Here is a 16,716-nt window from a genome sequence, read left to right on the forward strand (position 1 = left end):
TGCAGTCTCTCTCTCTCTCTCTCTCTCTCTCTCTCTCTCTCTCATAATTGTGGTTTGATTCCTATGGGGATTGTCTTTGTACTCCTAATTCTAGGCTAGCATACGCCATCTTAATTGGGCGAAATGGAATTCCCCATAATTAGTTTTGGACTCATTAAATTTCTGAATGTGGATTATGAGAGGATGTCCGAGGGAAATGAGAATAATAAAATTAAAAATAAATTTATGGTCACCACCACGATACCTCATCTTCAAAATAAAAAAGAAAACTTCAAGAGACCTATAGAGTCTCAAATCTCAGGACTCGATCTATCATAAATAATAGGTTCGATGTAATGCTTGTGTGTGTTTATGTTTTCGATTTTATTTATGCTTTATACCACAAGTAAAGGACTTGGCAACCCTATTTTGGTTAGCTTCTGTGGTTATTTCAGACTTTTAAATATAAATTATTTGCGATCATCGTACGGAAAAGAAATTACCTCGAAACAAGCTATCTGGACAATCATTTTGAGGGTTTTTTAGCTCCACAGAGTGATGTAAAGTGTCGGTCAGTATAGCATCTAAGAGCTACTTGAGTGACAAATGGCTTGATGGGCTTTTGGGGTAGTGCTTAGGGTTGGTCTGCTTTCTTATTCCATAGTAGTATCATGTGGGTACTTGTGGAGACTTTCGGTTATGACAGATCATTTTGGGCCCTTTGTCATATAACCGTTCAGAACTTGTGAAGTTCATGTTTGTAATTTGTATTGCATATCAACTGTTTATTAAAATAGCTGCTTGTGAAATCCTGAGCTAAACGCTTCCTCTAACTCATCTTCTCTTTTATAAGTCTTTAAGAGACTATAAGAAGTTTCAAGGTGACTAACCCTTTGTAGAGGAACACGCAAAGGTGTTGCACTACCACAGACAAAGTTATAAACAGAGTGTTCAATGTAAAGCTCGTGTATATCCGTGTCTTTCGGTTTTGTTCACACTTTGCACAACATGTAGAGGGCTTGCAGTAGGCTTGGTAGAGACCATTTTGGTTAGCTTTTGTAGTCATTTTAAGCTTGCAAATACAAGTTGTGTGCAATCATCGTATAGAGGCAAAACCGTCTAGAAACATACCATCCAAGCAGCCATTCTAGAGGTTTTCTAGCCCTGTAAAGTGGTGCAGAGTATAAGCCAATATAGCACCTAAGAGCTACCATGGTAGAACATAGCCGGATGGGCCTTTGGGATAGTATCTAGAGCTAGTTTGCTATCTTATTCTGTAGTAGGATCATGTGGACACTTGTGGGGGCTTTTGGCCATAATGAATCACTTGGGACTTTTTGTCGCACGATCATTCAAAGTTTACAATATCTATGTTTGTAATTTGTATTAACTATCAAGTGTTTGTTGAAATGGTTACTTGTTGGATCATGTGTTAAATATTTCCTCTAACTTATCTTCTCTTTTGCAAGTCCTTAAGGGACCATAAGAGATTTCAGAGAGGCTGACCTTTTATAGATGGACACACAAGGGTGTCGCATGACTTAGGCAAAATTAGCTGTGCTTGTGACAGATGGTACCAAAGCAGGATAAGCACACTTAAAAACACATGACATGGAAACGTAGGAGACCTAATAGGGCTACATTGTGGGCATTCAACACAAATGATTGTTTGAAGAAAACGGACGTTGAGATGTAGGGAAAGGAGTTACTTAGAGGAAAGGGCATCCAAGATCTGCATTCAAAGGAATGGCCAACCCTTCATACGAGAGACACTACGAGGCAAGTGAACTGTGAAGAACGTGTAATGCACAAAGGTTAGAATGGCTGAGTTCGACTTATGGCTCAACGTTGGCAACTAAATTTGATGGTGCTCAAGGCAAGTAGAGCACTTGGTAAAGGAAGAGATTGTGAAAGGAGGGATGGGTTGCTCGGCAACCAAAAGAGTTGTGCAAAGCTTACACGAGTAAGGGAATTGCTAGCTCAAAGAATTCGGTATTCATACAAGAGCTTATACGTGGACAATAGAATGTTTGTAACCATCCCAAGATAACTAAAACTCAGTGCTATGGAATATTAAAACTTTCTCTTATGTATGGGAAAGATACGTCCGCAGAAAGCTGAAGTGTGCAATAAGTTCAACATGTTGCTAATGCTAATCACAGGTGCCCTACAAGTCAATCATGTGAGTGATGGTACGAGTGACTTAACATGCAATCTTTTTGCTTATTATTATTATTTGATAGTTTATCACTTTATATTGCCTATTGATTGAATATATTATGCAATGAGAATCGGATCATGATGAGATCACGATAATGAGATTTATTCGCCTTTAAACATATATCCTAAATAATCTCGGTCATATATTACTCAAGAGGGACATCGAGATAACCGGATAGACTGGTGTGCTATGTTGAATCTCATATTTTGATAATGAAACCAATTGATAAGTATTTATAATTTAACCTACGTTTTGAGTGACGCAAGATGCTTCGATCAGGGAGAGACAATTAACGCAGGAAAAATCATGTTGGACTGGAGGATCGGTCGACATATCGACAGAAGGCTTAGGGCCATGGATTTGGGCATCGGGCCAAGAAGAGCGGATATTATGCTAAGGATATCGGAGTTGCGGATATTAATTGGCCAATTGGGCAATAGGCCGCAAGATCGAACGATGCGCCGAAGAATCGGATGAAGCGTCGATGGACCAATGACATGTCAGACAACTTGATTTATGCTTAGTAATAATTGTCTAGATCGAAGTGTGTTTTTGTGTGTAGGATTAACTATGATAGCAAGGCATAAAGCAAAATGAAGTCCTGGAGTCAAGAACGCGATTTCGTTGGGAGTTCGAGAGTTCATTGGAAGTCCGGACGTTCGTTGGAAGTTCTGTCGAAACCAACCGAGAAGTCCAGGAGCTTACAGGGAGACCGCCACCGAGAGATCGTCGGAAGTTCGTCGGAAGATTGCCGGAAGAAATTGGACTTATCTTGCTTAGATTATGTCTTAGGAATCATAGTTAGCACATAATTGGAGTTGGGATTGGAAGGTAATCTCATTAACTCTGTTAGGGGCCAATTGGGCCTAAAGTTGGGCTGGTTTGGGCCGGATTCAAGGCCCAACCAAGGTGTTGGAACCCTGGCCGGCGATGGAATCACCTGGGGAATAGCACCCCAGGTATTCTGGGAGGTGGTACTGCCCAGGTTGGGCGGTGGTACCGTCGGCGGTAATGCTGCCAGCGGTGGTACCGCCTAGTGGCAGATCTTGCGGTGGTAGTACCGCCCAGGAACGGCGGTGGTACCGCCAATACCTAGGAAACTTGGGATGAGACCTTTTTAGGCTTCAAGTTTAAAATCAACTTGAAGCTTATAAATATCTCTCTCATTCCTGGTTAATTAACACACAACTAAGAGCAAAATAAGAAAGAAAACTCTGTTGCAATTGTGTGTGAAACTCTTCTCAAAGTTCTAAGTGTTAGAATAGTTTGAGAGAGGAGTAAGTGGGGGTGTAAGGGTTATCTCCTAATCCCGGTAAAAGGAGAATCGAGTTGTAAAATGTGGTTGGTCTTCGCCTATTGAAGGAAGACCGATAGTGGATGCCGGTAGCCTCGACAGAAGAGGAATCGGTGGAGTGGATATAGGTCACGATGACCGAACCACTATAAAACTCGGTTTGCATTTGTATTTGAGCAATTTATCTTTATTGTAAACTTTACTTACTGCTTCCAATACATTTACGAATGTGTTTCAAGTTAAAATCTTTACGAAACGATTTTCGTTGGAATTAATTTTAACATACGAAGATTTTTTAACCGACGTAATTTTTACCGCTACACTAATTCACCCCCCCCCCCCCCCCCCCCCCTCTTAGTGCTGATTCGTTCCTAACAGTTAGCATCAGAGTCTCGTATTTCTTGTTTTTTTTTTTTTATAAGTTCTCGTATTTCTTATTTGGTTTAATACCGAAGAGAAATAACTCTTTTCGGCTTTCAAGAGGGTCACTCTCTCGTTCGTCCTCCTTTTTCAATGTGATGGACTACACACATTGGAAAACTCAAATGAGAGTTTTCTTGCCTTCTTTAGATTTGAACTTATGGAACATTGTTGAAAATGGTTTTCAAATGTCTTCTCTTCCAATGAACCATTGGAATGATTTGGAGAAGAAGACATTTTCTTTAAATGCTAGAGCTATGAATGCTCTATTTTGTGCGTTAGACAAAAACGAGTTTAATTGGGTTTATACTTGTGAAACGACTTTCGATATATGACACACTCTCGAAATCACACACGAAGGCACTAATAGAGTAAAAGATTCTAAAATAAATCTTTTAATGCACGATTTTGAACTATTTCGAATGAAGCCAAGTGAAACCATTGGAGACATGTACACCTGTTTTATGGATGTCGTCAATGGTTTAAAAGCTCTTGGCAAATGTTTTTCTAATTTTGAACTCATTAACAAGATTTTACGATCACTTTCTAAGAATTGGGATTCAAAAATAACGACTATACAAGAATCAAACAATTTGAATACTTTTTTGATCGAAAAACTTATCAGGTTTCTAATGACCTATGAAATGACGTGCAATGCACGTAAAGAACTTGAGAACCATCTTCCAAAGGACATGAAGGATTTCGGACTAAGAATAATTGAAGACCACTCGAGCATAAGCTCAAGTGATGGTGAACTTGAACTCCTCATGAAATTTTTAAAACAAGAATCAAAAATTAAAAATGAACTTAAAAAAAAGAAGAAAGCGACTTTGGACGAATCAAGCTCATCCGAAAACGAAGAGAAAAATAAAGGCCAGGTGGCAAACTATGCCTTAACGACTTTCTACAATGAGGTAAACAACTCAAACGAACCTCCTTTAATTTATTTTAAAATTACATAATACTTTTCATTAGTTATTTTTAATTTAGTTTAATTATTTTTCTTAAAATTTGCATGTTTAATGATGTAATGAAAATATCAAAAAAAAATAGGGATCATGCTAAGTAATTTTGAAAATGATTATGTTTTATGATAAATAAATAAAATAATTTTGATTAAAAATACCTTATGGAATCATGATGCTTTAATGATGCTCTATGATTAATGAAATCATATTTCATTTGAAGTAATGATTTGATATCATACTCAATAAGTTTATGTTTCGAATTTATGTATGATGATTCTTGAGATTTATGGATTATCGATTTTTATAATAATGAACATAGCCTTTTCAGTTTTAAACTATGATGTATGGTTTTCATATGAAAAAAACTTAGGCATGCATGTATGAAATCAAATCACTTAGATTAAAACAAAAAGGGGGAATGTATATTTTTCTTGAAAATACCTCTAAAGCTTTTCGATTTTTCAACAAGTGATTCTTAGTGATGAATCTATCTTATATAATCTCTTAAAAAATGATCTTGATTTGATGATTTGAATTTAAATGAGCTTTATCTTGATTTTTCAAAATTTATAACTTGAGATTTTTTATGCACGAATCAAGATCTCCTATGTTTCTTTTATCCACTTATAAAAGAAGAGATTTGTTAAAATAAATCATGTCTTATGACCTTCATGAAAAATTGAGATATTATGCATGAATCGAGTTCTCATGAAAATCTATTTACGTTGTCTTTATTGAATTTTCTTGAAAATATATGATTTTGATTATTTGAATTTGAATGAGTTTTTACCTATTTCGTGAATTTGATTCCTTGGAATTACTTGAGATTTGAATTTGAATCATAAAATTTCTTATGCATAAATTGAAATCTTTTTCCCCTATATTTCCTTTTACGATTTATTAAAGAGAATATCTTTTTAGGAATTCATGATTGAAAATTTATTTTGAAGATCTTTTATTATTTGATCTCTTATGATTCTACTTGCTATATATTAAAAGGAAGTATTACTGAACTCATGATCTTGGATACTCAGAATCAAATCTTGATATTTTCCTTAATTGAATCAAAATCCCTCACTTTTTATTCTCGAATAATTTCTTGCAGTTTATTAATGAGAATATTTGTCCAAATGAATCACAAATGTTTCCATAATTTTTTTTTTACTCACAACTTGAGATGATGTACTTTGAAGTTTGGAACATGGTAAACATAAATTGATTTTTCTTTCATCTTTCGAAACTCCCTTGTATTCATTTAGTGTATATCTCATCATCTAATTCTTCTTGATATTTTTCATGTGATGATATAAATGCATGAAATACTCATGATATTATGTTGATACACTAAAATGATATAAATTTGCTAGCATATGAGTATCATGTATGATATGATAATTGATTTATTTTTAGTATCATGCATAGAGTAAGGATGATATATAATGCTTTAAAATTGTGCATGTCGTAAATTGAAACTGTAATGATGCACAAACATATTGAAATAATGATTGAAATATTGATGTAATTATAAATGATGATTTGGCATTATGCATATAATATTTTAACTTATGATAATAATGCATGCAATGATGAAATATTCATGATGAAAAATTATTTTAACATTCATGACTTGATTTTTCATCTTTATTATTTATCCTTTGTGATGATTTGAAAATCATTGTAAAGAGAAAAAGAGATACAAAATTGTATTCTTTCTTTCTTTTTGGCAATGACAAAGGGGGAGATAGCTAGCTTGCACGTTTTAAGTAGATGCAAAAACACGCTATCTTGTATATATCAAAAGGTTTGAAAAAACTTACTAGCTTGCATAATGCAAAACTTGTTAGCTTGCTTCATGTAAAACATTATATCTTGCTAGCTTGTTATATTGTATTATTTTTTAAAAACTTACTAGCCTTCATACTTCAAAGAGAAGTAACACTTGTCAAATTGCTAGCTTGTATATTATAAAATAATGTAAAATTTTGCTAGCTTGCACTTTACAAAGGAAGCAAAAATGGCACTTCTCAAAAGAGAAGAAAGAGCGTGCTATCTTGCTTATCTCAAGAAACAAAACTTGTAACTTGCACATTGCAAAAGGAAGCAAGAATCGCTAGCTTACACACTTCAACAAGAAAGCTATCTTGCATTTGCTTTCGAAATTTTTGCTAGCTTGTATAAACTTGCTATCTTACTAACTTGCATATCTAAAACTTGATAGCTTGCATGATGTAGCACTTCCTAAATTTTCAAGCTTACAAATTACATGATGATAAATGCAATATTTGACATTATATCTCCAACACTTGATAGTTGAACTTCTTTTTGTTGATGACAAAAGGGGGGAAGTATGATGATGTTATGCATAAGTTTATGATAACATGTTGCTTGGATTTTTGAATTCAAGAGTTCTATCAATATGACATATTGATAGGGAGAGTTTGTTTAAACTCCAGGAGTTAAGGTTAACTCCATCATCAATTGGTTGTCATCATCAAAAAAGGGGAGATTGTTGAATCTCGGATTTTGATGATGAAATCAATTGATAAGTATTTATGATTTGATCTGCGTTTTGAGTGACGCAGGATACTTCAATCAGGGAGAGACAATTAACGCAGCAAGAATCATGTTGGGCCGGAGGAAAACGTGTCAGAAGATTGGACGTCGGGCCGGAGGATCGGTCGACGTATTGACAGAAGGCTTCGGGCCATGGATTTGGGCATCAGGCCAAGAAGAGCGGATATTGCTCCAAGGATATCGGAGTTGCGGAGATTAAATGGTCGATTGGGCAATAGGCCGCAAGATCGGACGAAGCGTCGATGGACCAATGACATGCTGGACAACATGATTCATGCTTAGTAATATTTTTTTAGATCGAAGTGTGTTTTTGTGTGTGCAGGATTAACTACGATAACAAGGCATAAAGCAAAATGAAGTCCCGGAGTCAAGAACGCGATTTTGTTGGGAGTTTGAGAGTTCGTCGGAAGTCCGGACGTTCGTCGGAAATTCTATCGAAACCAACCGAGAAGTCCAGGAGCTTGCTAAAGAAGCTCATCGGAACTCGCCAAAAATATCGTCGTGAAGTCCAAGAGCTTGCCGAGAGATCGTCGGAAGTTCGCTAAAAGAAACCGAACTTATCTTGCTTAGATTATGTCTTAGGAATCGTAGTTAGCACATAATTGGAGTTGGGATTGGGAGGTAATCCCATCAACTCTCTTAGGGGCCAACTGGGCCCGAAGTTGGGCTGGTTTGTGCCGGATTCAAGGCCCAACCAAAGTGCTGAAACCTTGGCCAATGGTGGCACCGCTTGGGGAATAGCACCCCATGTATTCTGGGCGGTAGTACCGCCGGTAGTAATGCTGCCAGCGGTGGTACCACCCCTGTCAGGCAATGGTACCGCCCAGTGGTAGATCCTACGGTGGTAGTACGCCCAGGAACAACGGTGGTACTGCTAGTACTCAGGAAACTTGGGATAAGACCTTTTTATGCTTCAAGTTTAAATCAACTTGAAGCCTATAAATACCTCTCTCATCCCTGGTTAATTAACACAAAACTGAGAGCAAAAAAAGAAAGAAAACTCTGTTGCAATTGTGTGTGAAACTCCTCTCAAAGTTCTAAGTGTTAGAATAGTTTGAGAGAGGAGTAAGTGGGGGTGTAAGGGTTATCTCCTAAATCCAATAAAAGGAGAATCGAGTTGTAAAATATGATTGGTCTTCGCCTATTGAAGGAAGACCGATAGTGGATGCTGGTGGCCTCGACGGAAGAGGAATCGGTGGAGTGGATGTAGGTCACAACGACCGAACCACTGTAAAACTCGGTTTGCATTTATATTTGAGCAATTTATCTTTATTGCAAACTTTACTTGCTTACTGCTTCCGATACATTTACGAATGTGTTTTAAGTTAAGATCTTTACGAAATGATTTTTGTCGGAATCGGTTTTAATGCACAAAGATTTTCGAACCGACGTAATTTTTATCGCTGCACTAATTCACCCCCCCCTAGTGTCGACTCGTTCCTAACATGCTATATACTCATCCATATGATGGATGCAGTTGATCTCATAGCTGCTCGTATGGGGACACTAGAGATACGATACAGGTGCTTATTGGAGAATAAGTTCACTGATTGATCCACTTATGGAATGCTGGATGGTTAATGATGCCTTATTGTCAGACAGCGATTTTATAGTCCTAGTGGTGTATTAGGTCCTTAGATTTGAGATACTAAAGATGTCCTGTATGAGTATTTCACTCTTTGATACCAGACTTATAGGTCTAGATGTTCCAGATTTAGCATAGCCGGTCATTGGGAGTGATAGTCAACCTTACAAGGACTATTGAGTGTCAATAGAGGATCATCCACTCTCGATATCATGAGAGAAATATCTCATATGTTCTTGCTCAGACAAATCCATGGCCAAGGTCATTTGGATTGAGAGAGAAAGAGTTCTCCGGGAGAATCCGATTAGAGCGAGATTCGAGTAGAAACTATATAGGTCTGACAGCATCATGCTCGGTATACGGTCTCTATGATATTAGATGGATGAGGGACTATAGGTACACGGTAACTAAGGATAGACATGTCAGATGGATTTGATTCTCCTATATCGTCAAGGACTACGGAGTAGTGGCCTAGTACGTCCGTAGTCGATGAGTCGAGTGAATTATTATGGAGATAATAATTCACTAAGCCAAAAGGAGTTCTGAAACTTTCTCAGTGCCATCCCAAGATAACTAAAACTTACTGTCATGGAGTATTGAAACTTTCTCTTATGTATGGGAAGGATACCTTCGTAGAAAGCTAAAATGTGCAACAAATTCAACATGTTGCTAGTGCTAGTCATAGGTGCCCTACAAGCCAATCACCTGAGTGATGGCACGTGTGACTTGACACGTAGTCTTTTTGCTTATTATTATTATTTGATATTTTATCACTTTATATTGTTTGTTGCTTGAATATATTGTGGTGTCTATGGATCTGTGCAATGGGAATCGGATCATGATGAGATCATGATAATGAGACCGATTCGCCTTTATACACAAATCCTAAATAATCACGGTCATAGGTTACTCGAGAGGGACATCGAGATAATCAGATAGACTGGTGTGCTATATACCCGTCCATATGATGGATGCAGCTTGTCTCATAGCTGCTTGTGTGGGGATACTTGGGATACAGTACAGGTGCTCATTGAAGAATGAGTTCACTAATTGATCCGCTTTTAGAATGATGGATGGTTGATAATGCCTTATTGTTAGATAATAATTTCGTAGTCCTAGTGGTGTATTTGGTCGTTAGACTTGAGACACCAAGGATGTCTTCTATGAGTACTTCATTCTTTGATACCAGACTTATAGGTCTGGAGGTTTCAGATCTAGCATAGTCAGTCATTGGGAGTGGTAGCCAACCTTACGATGACTATTGAGTGTCGACAGAGGATCATCAACTCTCGGTGTCATGAGAGGAATATCTCATGTGTTCTTGCTCAAACAAATATCTAGCTAGGGTCATTCGGATTGAGAGAGAGAGTTCTCTGGGAGAATCCGATTAGAGCGAGACTCGAGTAGAAACCACATAGGTCTAATAGCACCATGCCCGGTATATGGTCTCTAGGATATTAGATGGATAAGGGACTATAGGTATACGGTAACTGAGGACAAACAGGTCCAATGGATTGGATTCCCTTGTATCGTTTGGGGACTACGACGTAGTGGCCTAGTACGTCCGCAATCGATGAGTCGAGTGAATCATTATGGAGATAATAATTCACTAAGCTAGAAGGAGTTCTGATAGGTATGACTAACGGTCAGCTCGATATTGGGCCTAAAAGGTCACACACATATGATAGGCATTACGATGAGTAAAGGTTCGGATATGAGATATCCATCGGAGCCCCTATCTTATTGGATATCCAATAAACCCATGAATTATTGGATCCTATGGATGAGATCCAATAAGAGCCAATGAGAGATTATTATATAGAGATCCACTAATCTAAGAGGCGATAGTTGGATGGAGATCCAATACCCAATATGGTAGGATCCATTATGGTTAAGTTGACAAGGAACTTCTATAAATAGGAGGGAACCAATAGTTCATAGGCTAGAGCCTTTTTGGATTGCCTCTCCTATTCTCCTCCCCTTCTCCTCCTCAGATAGTAGGCTTAGAGTTTTGAGAAGCATCGACGCAATCCTGCTGTGTGGATCACCGCTAGAGAGGAGGATGCTTAACCTCCTTCACCGTCTCCTAGAGATCTGTAGAGATTCAGGGATATACGATCTCTTTAGGTAAAACACCTCAGTACCTCTAAACTTCCTAGGAGGAGAGGCAGAGAGAAGAATAGAATGAGGCAACCAAAAAGAACCTCTAGCCTATGGGTCTTTGGTTCTCTCCTATTTATGAAGGTCCCTTCTCAACTTAACCATAATGGACCCTATCATATTGGATACAAGATCTCCATCCAACTATCTAAGCCTCTTAGATTAGTGGATCTCTACCTAATAATATCTTATTAGCTCTTATTAGATCTCATTCATAGGATCCAATAATTCAAGAGCTTATTTGATATCCAATAAGATAGGGGCTCCGACGGATATCTTATATCCGAACCTTTACTCATCGCAACGCCTACCATATGTATGTAACTCTCTAGGCTCAATATCAAGCTAGCCGTGAGTCATACATATCAGAATTCCTTCTAGCTCAGTGAATTATTATCTTCATAATAATTCATTCGACTCATCAATTGTGGACGTACTAGGCCACTACGTCGTAGTCCCCAAACGATATAGGGGAATCCAATCCTTTGGACCTATCTATCCTCGATTATCATATACCTATAGTCCATCATCCATCTAATATCATAGAGATCATATACCAAGCATAGTATTATTAGGCCCATACAGTTTCTACACGAGTCTCACTCTAATCGGATTCTCTCGAAGAACTCTTTCTCTCTCTCAATCCGAATGACGCTGGCTAGGGATTTGTCTAAGCAAGAATACATGAGATATTCCTCTCATGACACGAAGAGTGGATGATCCTCTATCGACACTCAATAGTTCTTGTAAAGTTGGTTACCACTCCCGATAACCAGCTGTACTAGATCTGGAATATCTAGACCAATAAGTCTGGTATCAAAGAGTGGAGTACTCATACAGGACATCCTTGATGTCTCAAGTCTAAGGACTAGATACATCACTAAGACGACAGAATCACTGTCTAACAATAAGGCATCATCAACCATCCAACATTCTATGAGCGGATCAATCAGTGAACTCATTATCCAATGAGCACCTGCACTGTATTGCTAGTGTCCCCACATGAGCAGCTATAAGACCAACTGTATCCATCATATGGATGGGTATACAGCACATCAGTTTATCTGGTTATCTCAATCTCTTTCGAGTAACCTATGACTAGGATTATTTAAGATATGTGTTTAAAGGCGAATCGGTCTCATTATCATGATCTCATCACGATCTAATTCTCATTGCACAGATCCATGGACATCACAATATATTCATGCAAAAGGTAATATAAAGTAATAAAATACCATATAATAATAAGTGAAAAAAGACTGTGTATCAAGTCTCACGTGATTGGGACCAAAGTCCAAGGGAGCTTCAAGGTACTTGCACCTTATCTCGATAAAGCATTTGATGAAAGAACTAAACTGACTCAACTTTCAAATGCAAAGCTGGAGTCAGAAGGCCTTCAATAGGGTAAGAGTACGCCAATGCGAGTCCTCTTGAAGAATATGTCGTATTGTTGTCATTCGAGTTTCCGTGAAAGAAGCAATGCATAGTGAAGATTATGTTGGGGGGCAAAGACCCAAGATCAAAATAGTGGCACCCCAATTTTAGCAAAGTTAGTGGACTTCAAGGGCTACTAGGTGGACTATCCTAAATTTATGCTTCATCCAAGTATAACCAAAGAGCAGTTGGACGAAGATTGATTACCAAATGAGTGAATATAATCAAAGGTGGTGGAGGCCCTTGATGTGTTTGCAAAAGCCATACATAGAGAGATCATAGTCTAAATTCATCCTACAAAGATCAGAATGCAATGGAGATATCACTAAGAGGCAACATAGTGTCACGGACTTAGCTGGTTTTGTCTAAGTCATGCGGCAGATAGTATCAGAGCGGGACAAGCACTCATAGAAACACTTAGCATGCAAACGTGGAGGACCTAGCGGGGCTACGTTGAGGGCAGTCAGCACACGCGTGACCGTTTGAGGGAAAACGGGCATGGAGATTTAGGGAAAAGGAGTCGCTCGAAGGAGCGGGCATCTGACATTGGCATTCAGAGGAATGGCCAACCCTTCGCGCAAGAGGCACCACGAGAACAGGCAAGCTTGGAAGAATACGGAGCGCACAAAGGTTGGGATGGCTGAGTTTGAGCTACGGCTCAACGTTGACAACTATACTTGATGGTGCTCAAGGCAAGCGAGACGCTTGGTAAAGAATGAGACCATGCAAGGTGGAATGAGTTGCTCAGCGACCGAATGAGTTGTGCAAAGCTCACAGAGGTGAGGGGAATTGCTAACTCAAAGAATTTGATACTCATGCATGCATGGGCTTGTATGCGGACGATGGAATGTTCGCGGCCATCCCAAGGCGACCGAATCTCGGCGCCAGGGAGCATTGAAACTTTCTCTTCGGTATGTGAAGGATACGTCCATAAGAGGCTGAAGTGTGCAATAAGTTCAACATATTGCTAGACCTTGAGTGGTGCAGCGGGGGCTGTATTGATGTGGAGTCGTAATCTAGTAAGTGCATTTGCAGGAGGCAGAATAATGCACAGTTTGTTCAGCAAATCGGAGTAGTCTAAGGGGATGGTGGTCTCCGAAACGAAGAGAGATGTTGCTCCAATGGGATAGTTATCCAAGAGGGATAAGTCCCGGCTCTCCAGAGGGAGAATCATGTGAGACGGACCTCACATGTTGAGGAGGAGTACCTCAACAAACAACAACTCCACAAAGCTTAATGGACTAAGCAAGCGGCGAGGAGTCGTCGCATGATCTCGCTCGAGAGAATGCATTGGTGGATGCATTGCGAGATCAAGTGGGGGAGCGACCCAAAGCAACACAAATGAAGGCACACTTGGAGTCGATATGGAGATCGGACTCAAGGGAGGGCTGACCCGTAGAATGGTGGGCGTGAAGGCCACCATCAACTCAATGCAAAAACGAGGAGTAGAGCAACTTAGGTGTAACTTGGCGAAGTACCCAAGCCACATGAAGGGAGCCAGCATAGAAGATGGAACATGGAGCGGAGGCACAGTGATTTCCTTGGACAGAGGTCAAGGACATGAACTCTTGCAGAGGCAAGAGCAGGATCATGTTGTTCCATGGGTCATTCATTCTGACGGAGCAGACTCATCTTGCATAGTGCCAAAGACGAAGGGAGCTTCTGGGCACATGCACCTTATCTCGGAGGAGCATTTGATGGAGGAACTAAGGCGACTCAATTTACAGAGGTGAAGTTGGGTTTAGAAGGCTTTAGCACGGGGCAAGAGGACGTAGAGGCGGGTACTCTTGAAGAATATGCCACAGTGTTGTCATTCAAGTTGCCATGAAGGAAGCGGTGCGCAGCAAAGATTGTACTAGTAGGGGTAGAGGCCTAGGATCCAAACAATAGTGCACTAATTGTAGCGAAGTCGGGGGACTTTGGGAGCTACTAGGCGATGGACTGTCTAGAGCGGTACTTCATCTAGGTGTGACCCAAGAGTGGGTGGATGAAGGTCGATTGCCAAAGGAGCGAACAAAATCGAAGGTGGAAGAGACCCTGCGATGTATTGGCAGAGGCCACATATGAAGGGTTCACAATTCGAGTTCATCCCACAAGGATCAGAATGCAATAGAGATGTCACCAGGAGGCGACATGGTGCAGTGGATCGTGGTGGAACAGTTCGTGGTAATGTGATACACACAACATAGTCCCGTGAGGGACTAGATCATATGGAGGTATGATCGGGAGCTACTGGAAGCTCCACTTCGGTGAACAACACGACGGCAAGAAGGGCTATGGATTCAAGGAGTGAAGGCCATGGTACCGCAAAGGCAGGTCTTCCGTGCATGCATCGAATTTTGCATCGGATGAAAGCCTTGGTCATCAGCATGTGAGGGCTGTGTTCCACCAAGGGAAAAGTTCGAATGCAAGTACTAGTGAGTCCCATGGGAGGGACTTGATCATGTAGAGGTATGATCGAAGCAGCTGGAGAGTTGGACTACTCCAGAGCTCATATTCGCTTAAGGGAGCCCGACAAGTCAGAGGACAAGGTCGAGTAAGCGAACGTTGCTACCAAGGAAGCTAAGGAGAACAGAATCGGTGCAAACCCTACAACGTGATGGCAGAGGCCATGCATGGGAGTTGCAGTTTGTCTTTCCATCGACCAAGGGGAGCTGCTTGGAGAACACAGAGGTGTTGAAGCAGGGGGTCGAAAGGGGCGAGGAAGTGACAACGAGTCCAAAGGGACTTAGCTACCCAAAATCAAGCATCAGTTAGAATAGAGGTGGACTCAAAGGAGTGCCATGGAGACATATCTACTGATCGTGAAGAAAAGGGATGCATATGCGAGACGACTAATAGTAGGGCCATGGGCATGGCAGCGTCATGGTACCGCAGAGGCGGGACTTTCGTGAAAGTCATTGATCCCTTGCTCTCATGGAGGGAGAGTGCTTGGTCGTGAAAGGGGCCGAGGAGGTGGAGCATGCAGAGGCAAACTCCAAGTACCAAGACAAGGCTGAAAGGCAAAGACCGAGGAACTTCGTAAGACCGGTGTCAATAAGCTTCTCATCAAGATAGCCGAAAGTGAAGGACTTCGGGTCATGCAAGAGTGCACAACCAAGGAATGAAGCAGGCAGTATGCGGTGCTGTACCTTTGCTACTCAGGGGAGTAGGCGGCAGGATTGATGGAGAAGACGGTACAATCCCATAGGCGACCAAATCTATTAGAGAATTACTCCAAGTTGGGGTGAAAACTTCTTGCATTCCAGAAGTTCGATGGCATTGAGAAGGTGAATCACAGTAGCTAACTCAACGCAAGGAGTGCAAACACTTCAAGTGCTTAAGAAGTGTGAGCAAAGAGCAGGCGAAGGCCAGTAACCAGCTCGATGCATGGAGTACAACCTCGAGGAGGCGGGCGAAGTCAAGTAACCTTTGCCTTCTCAACTCTTAAGAGAATGGACGAAACCGAGTACCCTAATTCTCTTATCTATCCAATAGAGGAGCTCTACACATGTTCAAAGACCCTTCGAAGATAATGAAAGACAATAGTTGTCAAATCCTCACCAATGGTGATCAGTGCTATTTAGAGTAGATTGTCTGCTTCATTTCCCAATGAACTACCAATTGAAAGCGGAAGTGATGCGAACCTACTCGGAAGTGACAACTAAGTGAAAGAAGAGTCAATGAACAAATTTTCTGGAGGAAGGACCTAAAAACTTCAGAAGTTTGCAAGACGATACTCGTTAAAGCTCCAACAAGCATCCACCCAGTTCAAGCAGCATGAGCATTTGAGAGACTAGCGCATAGTAAGGATGGTCTTTTCCTTCATTTGGAGGATCCGCAGGAACCAACAGGGATCAACATAACTCAGCCAACCCCACACTAGAGTCAGAGTCATTGGCGAGTTAAAGCCGCATGGCGGATCAAAGGTTCGACTACTCAAAAACAGCAGCGGAGAGCAGTTGGGAGCCAGGAGGCGCACTGCAACTGGAGCAGAAGATTGAAGACTTAGTAAAGGCAAGGAGTTATAGTGTTGGCAAAGACTTCGACGAGGACGTCGAAGGAATAAGTGGGGGAGAATGTCACGGACAAACTTCTAAAC

Source organism: Musa acuminata, chromosome BXJ1-4 (genome assembly GCF_036884655.1).
Source record: "Musa acuminata AAA Group cultivar baxijiao chromosome BXJ1-4, Cavendish_Baxijiao_AAA, whole genome shotgun sequence".
NCBI lineage: Eukaryota > Viridiplantae > Streptophyta > Magnoliopsida > Zingiberales > Musaceae > Musa > Musa acuminata.